The sequence below is a fragment of the Cupressus sempervirens genome, chromosome 10, assembly GCF_028749045.1.
Source record: "Cupressus sempervirens isolate cs-2001-9-10 chromosome 10, ASM2874904v1, whole genome shotgun sequence".
Lineage (NCBI taxonomy): Eukaryota > Viridiplantae > Streptophyta > Pinopsida > Cupressales > Cupressaceae > Cupressus > Cupressus sempervirens.
In genome coordinates, this window is record NC_143127.1 from 324,877,884 (window position 1) to 324,886,866 (window position 8,983).

General features: G+C 30.8%; 1 protein-coding gene across 1 annotated transcript in view; it reads left to right on the forward strand.

Moving 5' to 3' along the window:
- The window catches only part of LOC149533928 (UDP-glycosyltransferase 83A1-like), a 289,355-nt gene extending 286,992 nt beyond the window's left edge, over positions 1–2,363 (forward strand). The window contains exon 3 of the mRNA XM_089804409.1: positions 2,343–2,363. The gene's annotated coding sequence lies outside the window, so the exon portion shown is untranslated. The remainder of the gene's footprint in view (positions 1–2,342) is intronic.
- The last annotated feature ends 6,620 nt before the right edge of the window (positions 2,364–8,983 follow it).

Consider the following 8,983-nt stretch of genomic DNA (forward strand, 5'->3'; position numbering starts at 1 on the left):
TATATATACATATGTATATATATATATATACATATGTATATATATATACATATGTATATATATATACATATGTATATATATATACATATGTATATATATATATACATATGTATATATATATACATATGTATATATATATACATATGTATATATATAATTCACTAAATGATCGATTGTTAAATCGCAGTGGGAAAAATTTAATAAATCGCGACGCAATTCATATTGCGAATCGGCGTTCAAAACAATGTTTTAAAAAAAAAAATTATTAAAATTTGCTTGGGCACGATTTGTACCCCATGCCTACGGAAAGCAGAGGTCTACCCTCACAGGTCTGCGACGACAAGGGTACTAAGTACCTGCTGTCGGCGCAGTACCTGCGACCGCAGGTACTGCGTACCACAGCAAGGGTGATGGGGGTCATTTAAATATTTCGTTGTGTTTTTTTTTATTTTTTAAATGTTTATGTTATACGAAATCAAATTTTCATTGTTAAATGATATTTCATATGTTATTTGAATATAAATTTTGGCTTTTCAATGTTGTATTGTTATTAAATTATTAAATGTTATATATATATATATATATATATATATATATACATTATCAATAATAAATAATTGATATATTAATTGATGTTTGGAATTTAAAGAGAAATTCTTTAATAACAAGATATTTTATAATGGTGAGCAATATAGATTCAATATAATCTTTAATTTGGAAAGATGAATATGGAAAGAATTTCAAATATTATTTTGAAAATGATGGGGGTCTAAATGAAAATATATAAGAGACATTTAGAACATTTAGAAAATTGAGTCTAATGGTTTTTGGGGAGAAACTTTTATCTACCAATATAAAAACATGGGTTAGGTAAAACGTGAAATTTTTCCACTTGATATTTAAATTGGGAAAACGTAAATCGAGACTTTTGCATTTAAAGTTAAGTTGTAAATTTGGCAAAACCAAAACATGTGGTTGCATTGTGTATTCTTTATGCTATTTTTTTGAGTTTTGGGTTGACTAGTGTTGACCAGTTATAGGATGTCTACCAGAGACTTGGGGAGTTATGTGATTGTGATGTCATGGTGAAGTTTTAATCTCGATTTTTATAAACCCCACCATGGTTATGTGATGGAATGCTCTATGTATTGGATGCGATTACTGATTTGTTATAGTTGAGGTTCTTATGTATGAGACACTTGACTTAACCATTATTTTTGGTCATCGATTAGTTATTCTTGGTTATTTTCTAGTCGCCATGATGGGACTGTGATGTGGATTTATTCTTGATGATGTCATGTTGTGACATGTTTGACTCAACCATTTTTGGAGTCTTCGATCAGTATGATTGAGATATATTTTGGTTATTGAGAACCATTGGATACTTTGATTATCAGTGATACTTCAGTTGCCAATAGAGAGTTGTTGTGATCATGATTTTCTATGGATGTTTGCTCATGGAGATTTGATGCTTTTATGCATATTTGATGATATTATTATGGATTATCTTTTGTGATTTTGAGATTTATGATTCCATGAGCATTAGGGTAGGATATCTGCATGTAGTGACAGGAAGTGGCTTGCAATGGGGGCCGGGGCCCTAAGAGGCTGCCAGGGTAACTGATTGTAAGTTGGATTAATAAGTGATAACATTCACACCTAATACTAATTGAATGAACCTAAAAAGATAAGTTTTTTGTTCTCGCCCATGCCTTGAGTGCTTGTATAGGCTAGGATGGGAGTAGTGAGAATGCATGGTTGCAACCTTGCATTCCATAGTATGCCTCGTCAGTATGAGAGGATACTAGTGGCTGCATGAGATCAGTATGGACCCGTGGAGTTTAGCTAACTGCCAGGGTAACTTGTACGTGATAAATGCGATGATACTTTCCCGCTTGCATAGTAGGTTCCTACATGTCATTGTGTGCCTCTAGGGATTAGATGTCGATTTTGTGTTTGGAACCTTTGAGTTAGTATACTTTTAGGGTTCCTGGACTTATAGAGATTTGTGCTATGTGATTTTGTTAGCCTATTTGAGACTTGAGATTATCTCCTCAGCATGGTGGGAGTGGACCACTTAGGTACCACACGGTCAGGTGATAGTGTATTTTCCACTCTTATCATTTGAGATTCATTGAGACATCGTGGCTAATACATCCTTCATGTTGATGGAAATGTATCTTTTTTTGTTGATGATTAGCATATGTTAGATGATGTTATCTTATGCTTTTATTTGCATGTTAGATTACTTTCTACATATGATGTTATATATATTAGGAGTGACATTCCTACTATGTTAATACTGATGATCTCTTTGGTGATTTGGAATGTTATGCACGGAGGGATGGCTAGGATCCAAGATGGTCTAATGATGCTATTAACAGTTGGGAGGAACCGTGCACTTAGTTATTATGTTTGATCTTTATGATGGATGTATATGTCTTCTATGATGATGTATCATGTGTATCATGTGATTATCTTTACTTGATGAATCGTGGATTAGAATAGGATGATGTACCTTATTCTATGTATGTATATTCTTGAGCTTGTCATACCTTGAGACATGTACAGTGGATGATTGAGTATTTGAAATGTAATGTATAAACATTGGACTTATCATTATTATTTCATGTGGATGTTGTACTAGATGGATTCATGTATGTTAGTTAATTTGGATGTAATTCAATGTTAAGGGATCTTAAATAATGTAATCTATTTTGTATGTTATGCTTACTTTCAAATGGACATTACTATTGCTTCCGTTATTATGCATAAGTTATATGTGGTATTTACTTTCATGTTTTAAAAAAAATGCTACTAAACTTAGTGAAATTCTAGGTTAATTCTTTGGATCCCTTGGCAGGGCATTACAAATGGAGGAGCATTTTTATTAGGAAAAAAAACTAGTCATATGGACTGACAAGAAACAAAACAATATATCTCAATCCACTACTAAAGCTAAATATGTTCCTACTGTAATAATTGTACAAACATTGTATGGATCAAACAACAAATCAAAAGTATGAAGGAGGAAATCACTAAACCTATGATACTTAATTGTGATAATAAAAGTGGTATAAATATATCAAAGAATCTTGTGATGCATATAAATACTAAGCACATTGCAATCAAGTATCATTACTTGAGAGAATTATTTCAAGATAAAGAGGTGATGATGGAATATGTTAACACAAAACAACAAATAGTTGATATCTTCACAAAAGAATTACCTAAGGATGCTTACGAGTATCTAAGAGATAAACTAGGGGTGATACCCCTATCAAAGGCTATCTTAAGAAGCATGAGGAGTTCCTTACATCAAACAAGTTGATTGACACATGTTACATATTGATACAATGGATCTTACTTTAGGAGCTGACTAAAGTAATCAAAGAGTTAGAGGTATAAATCATTCAAAAGAAAGGTGACAAAGGGAGAAACTAAAAAAATTCATATCTACAAATGAAGATGATATTTCTTTGGCATTGTTTTCAAAGAGGGGTAAATTGTTTTCAAGAAAAGTGTGTTGGGTTTAGGAAATCATAGGGGGAGAAATCTAGATATAGAAGTTACTGAACTATGGAATATCTACTTAGAAGGAGAAAGTTTACAAGTGTGCCTATTGATTACATCTACCTAATAAGAGGGAGATATAAAAACTGATCAAACAAGAATCATCAGGATGATTTGATTGATTTTTTGTTGATCAAATTAGAAATTTGTAACACATTCAGAAGATGGAAGTTGCTGATAGAGGGAGAGATTTCAATACAAGGAATTATTTTCTTTTTGGTATTTTGTTGGTCTTACTGATTATGTCTAGTCAGTTTGGTCCACCATCAATCCAAAAGAGGGAGATTGTTGAAAACAGATTGATACAAGTATGATAAATGTGTTTCAATCATTCTTTTGTCAATGATGTTAAACCTTCTACTTGTTGGTGAGACAATTGCTTACATGATGTAAGTACTATCATTTTTTGATTAATGAAAAGGATTTGATCAAATGAGGTAACAATATTACCTAGAGGAAAGGTTGAGTTATGATATGAAAAGGAGTACAAGAATTAGTTAAGACTATGATATTATAGTGCATTGATAATCTACTTAAGGTTGCAAATGTTGGTTATACTAAGTCTGGAAGAACAAGTTAAATGAAGTCTGTCTGCCAAGATTCACTAAGTGGATACCAAGTGCTGAGAAAAGTTAGTGCAAGCCAAGAAAAAAAATTAGTTGGAGCCTAGAAAAGTCAATTATAGTTTAAGCAAAGTAAATTTTAGTTGATGTTAAGCACTAGTAAACTTTAGTTTTTATCGATTTTTTGTGACAATGGATGCCAAGAAATGTAGTATGTGCCAAGCATTAAAAGAAAATTAATATAATGTGTTAGCATTATGAAAAAGATCAAGAATTTGATGAATATGAGCTAATAAATTTGATTTCTTGGATTGTGTGAACCATATGGAAGATAAGGTTGATGAGATAGTGGCACAGAATTCATGGTGAATCATTTTGAGACAAATTCAAAGAGAGCTAAAGGAGAAATTTCTAGAAGGGAATGAAATGAATTGAGGGGTAGATTCACTGAATACTACCTAATCTAACCTAACCCTAAAATGGACAATGGAGGATGAATGGAAAAAGATCTTAATTCTCTATTTATACAAATGGGTAGTTAGAAGCAAGCGTTGTCATGTGGAGAAACCTAAGGAAGACAATGAGTCTAGGTTATTTCTTCATTCAATGACCTAAGACAAGAGACCACATTAGCAAGTAAAGAAAGAAGGCTTAAGGGTATGAATGCTTTAAGGGTGAATAATCTATCAGAGCTAAAGTATATAAAAGCCAGGTAGAATGGAAGACTAAAATAGAGATCTATAATCTGCAAGTGTATTGTAAGTTATTAAATCAAGCCTCACTATTACTCTCTAATCATTGTATCAGTCTAGGGTAAATCCTTTGGATTAATATTGACCTAATAGTCATTTGTAAATCCTTTAACTAGGTGATATTCCTAGAAAATGATCTAGATTCCTCTGACAAGGCTCACTCCTCACAGGGTGATTGAAATCCTTTAACCAAGTCACATTTAACAGTGTATATTGTAACCTTTAATTGGGTTGGCCTTTCAAAGGGCATCACATTAGAAGAGTGAGAACGAGTAGCATGTTATTGGTGATTTTCCCAAATTGGGTTTCTACATTAAATCATTGTGTCAAATGTGTTATTTAATCTATTATGTTTCATGTTTACATTTCTACAAATTGATTTGACAATAACCTACAAGTTTAAGTAATTGCATAATCTAATGGATGCATGCATGATGAAATTTTTTTATGCATATGAGTTCGCTAAGCTGTGAAAAGTTTTTATTTTACATCTGGACCTTGAATTACTGATTCACCCCCCCTCTTAGTTATTCTAGATAATTCCAACATGAATGTCCAAGTATGTCCTTTATACCAAGTTATTATGTCCTATCAGCCTTCATCTATCCAAAAATTTAATAAAACTATACTTCCCTCACTTATGGTTAAGATCTACAGTGTCATCCCTAATTTTTTAAGTAATTATTTTTATAAATAAAGCAATTCCTTAACTTAAAATACCACTTTTCTTAACTCTGTCATGTTCTACATGTGCATTCTTGTAATTGTTAAACCTTTAGTACCTTCATTTGTATAGAATATGATGACTCATTCTCTTGCATGTAGGATCATCATAACCTTTTATTTCTTCCCTCAAGTGCACACATGCCAATTCAATTTCTATGGTCTTTGCAAAACAAAATCATTTATGTACTAATAATTAAACTCTGTGATACTTAGAGAATTTTCCAAGTCTTCAAGGAAAAACTCTATCTCCATGATATGTTGAATTAATACAAATGATATGTTTCCATAAATGAAAACCTTAATGTATTTCCATGCTCACCTCTTAGCCAAATTGTAAGCATAAACACTACTATTTTATTGAGCAAGTAAAATAAAATAGAAGATCATTTTTCTAGCACACAACTCTCATTGGAAATCAATGAGAAGGTCAAGTTTTAAGATAAACAAATAAAGAGGAATCTAAAATTTATTCCCTATGTGAACAATTTGTTGTATACTTAAAATTTTTAGATAGTAGTTTTCCATAATCCATTAGAATTCTTAGCTATTTTTTCTGAGTAGATTGTGTTACAATTTTTGCATCAACATTTTGGATCACTTTTTTCCTATAGCTCTCTCATCCTGATGATGGATCACAAAGTGTGATCCCAAACGTTGATGCAAAAATTGTAACACAATCTACCCAGAAAACACAGCTAAGAATACTTAAAATTTGTTAGGGTTTTGTTTCTGCTTCAAATTCCCTCTCTCAATTGATTGACCTACTCCTATAGATTTCCTTCTCTCGATTGATTGACCTATTTCCACGTGAAGCATTTTTATTTCTTTCACACAAGAAAATAAAAAAATAATTTCAAAACTTTGTATTTTATTTTTGTAAATATGCACCCATAACCATCACAATTGTGACCATGTACATAAATTCCATCATAACTATGACGTTATTGCATACATTGGCAAAAAAATCCAATTTAACAAAATGTGCCCCTCTATCAGAAATGGTTATTGGAAATGATGCCCAAATGTATTAGTGTATGTAGATTGGATATGTTGTTGGTATCCTATGTATTTGATTTAGGTCTTCATGCTTTAGATCATTATTCAAATTATTGGGTGTTCATCAAGTATATGATAGTGTTTGATAGAGTTTCCTATGGTAAATCCATGCTCTACATTTTTCTTCTTGTTGATTTATGTTGTTGTGGATTCAAAAGTGCCCTCAATATTCCCAAATTTGTTAAATTCAAATGGAATGACTTTTTATTATTTTGGAGGCATGTGTTCATAGTTTAATGTAATTCACTCTAGGTTTGGCTAGCCTTGGATGTTTACATGTTCACAAATATTCTCAAGTGAGTGTAGATTGAAGAGTAATTCACATGTGTATTTTGGTTCTAATTAAGAAATAATGTAGTCTTCTTCTCATTAAATTTCCACCATAAGAGTGATTAATTATTGAACTAATTTGAATTATGTTTGGTTTATATTTTTAGCTAACCTTCAAATAGATTGCAAGTATGAGGTTGGTATAAATTAAGGATGATTTTTTATGGATGAAGTTTTTGATCTAAGGATTGGTAGAATATGGATATGCATAAGTGAAAATATTTATTTCATGTAGTGTGCATTTTAATGTAGTGTGCATTTTAATGTGTTAGCTACTATAAGAAGTTATAGAAGATCTCAATATATATTTCAATCAAATTGTAATGTTGGACCAGTGGTGGATCTTTTCTCTTTTATTTTTTCCATATTTGGGCAATTATCTCTCTAGCAATAATCCTTCTTCTAGGTAGAGAGCCAAATAGCAATGAGTCTTTCTTGTAGTGATATTTCTTTATAAAAACAACCCTTTAACTAGTGTAACCATAGTAGATGTTTATTTAATTTATAATCAATCTTCTTTTTCGATTTCCCCTTAACATGGTTTTCTATGTAATTCTCATATATCATGGTTTATTGGGTTTCTAATTTAAAGATGTTCCTTTCATGTTTATATTTTTTTTATTAAGGATTACAATAAGTTTTCTGAAATTTTATTCATGGGAAGACATATAAGTCCTCAAAATAAATTGAATTCACTCTCGTTACTCTATAAACTATCATGTGCATTTCAAAAGGAAGACAATGATATAGAAAGCTACATGATCTAGGTAGATAAAGTATTTAATGGAATTTGATGCATTGTTGGATGATTACAAGAAGAGTATATCTTAATAAGAATCTCATATGTAACGATAATTTTTTTAGTCATAAGGTTTCTACCATTAAGGAAATATAATACTTGGATTAATATTTTGTGGATCAATTATATGGTGCTCAAAATGGATTTTTAATGAAAGAGTTTTCCAAAATAGATTTAAATAGGGAAGAAATATTTAAGGTTTGTAAGAAGGTGTCAGGTCATGATGTTGATCTAGTTGTTGATTTGATGAAATTGAACAAATCTTTATGTAAATTTGGTGTCTCATAGTATAGGGTGATTCTCAGTTTTCACATGTTACTTTCATGTTTAGATTATTTTATGATTAAGAATTAAGATAAGTTTTTTTGTGAATCTAGTTCCTAATAAAATTTATAAGTTTCTAGGATAGCTGATTCACTGCCACCATCTATTTAGTTTCTTGTCCATTTAAAAAGAATATGAAGATATTAAAACCTATTATATAGGTAGATGAAGTATTGAATGGCATTGGAAGAATTTATGGAAAATTACAAGAAAATGTTATTCAATAAAAAATTATAATATATCTTCCTAATTTCTATACTCATGAGGTTTCTACCATTAAAGGAAGTAATGAATTACATAAATATTTAGTGTATCAATTATATGTTCGAATACTTTAGAATAACTGATAGTCGGGGTGAATTAGTTATCCAAGGTCCAAATATATAAATAAAACTTTTCATAGCTTAGTGAACCAATAAAACATTTATTATCATCCATGCATTCATAAGATTATGCAATCTCTTAAAACTTATAGGTTACTGTCAAATCAAATTATAGAAATGTAAACATGAAACATAATAGATTTAGAAATAGATTTGACACAATGATTTACGTGGAAACCCAATTCGCAAAAAACCACCAGTAACATGCTACTCTTTTTTACTCTCTTGAAGTGATGTCCAACCTTATTAAAGGATTTCAATCACCCTGTTAGGAGTGAGCCTTGTTAAAGAACTTTAGACCATTCACTTGGAATGTCAACTAGTTAAAGGATTTACAAATGACTATTAAGTCAACCTTAATCCAAAGTATTTACCCTAAACTAATACAATTATTAGAGAGTAACGGTAAGGTTTGATCTGATAACAACTTGCAGCTCCATTTGTAGATTCCAAATTTTGTTTCAGTCCTCCATTTTT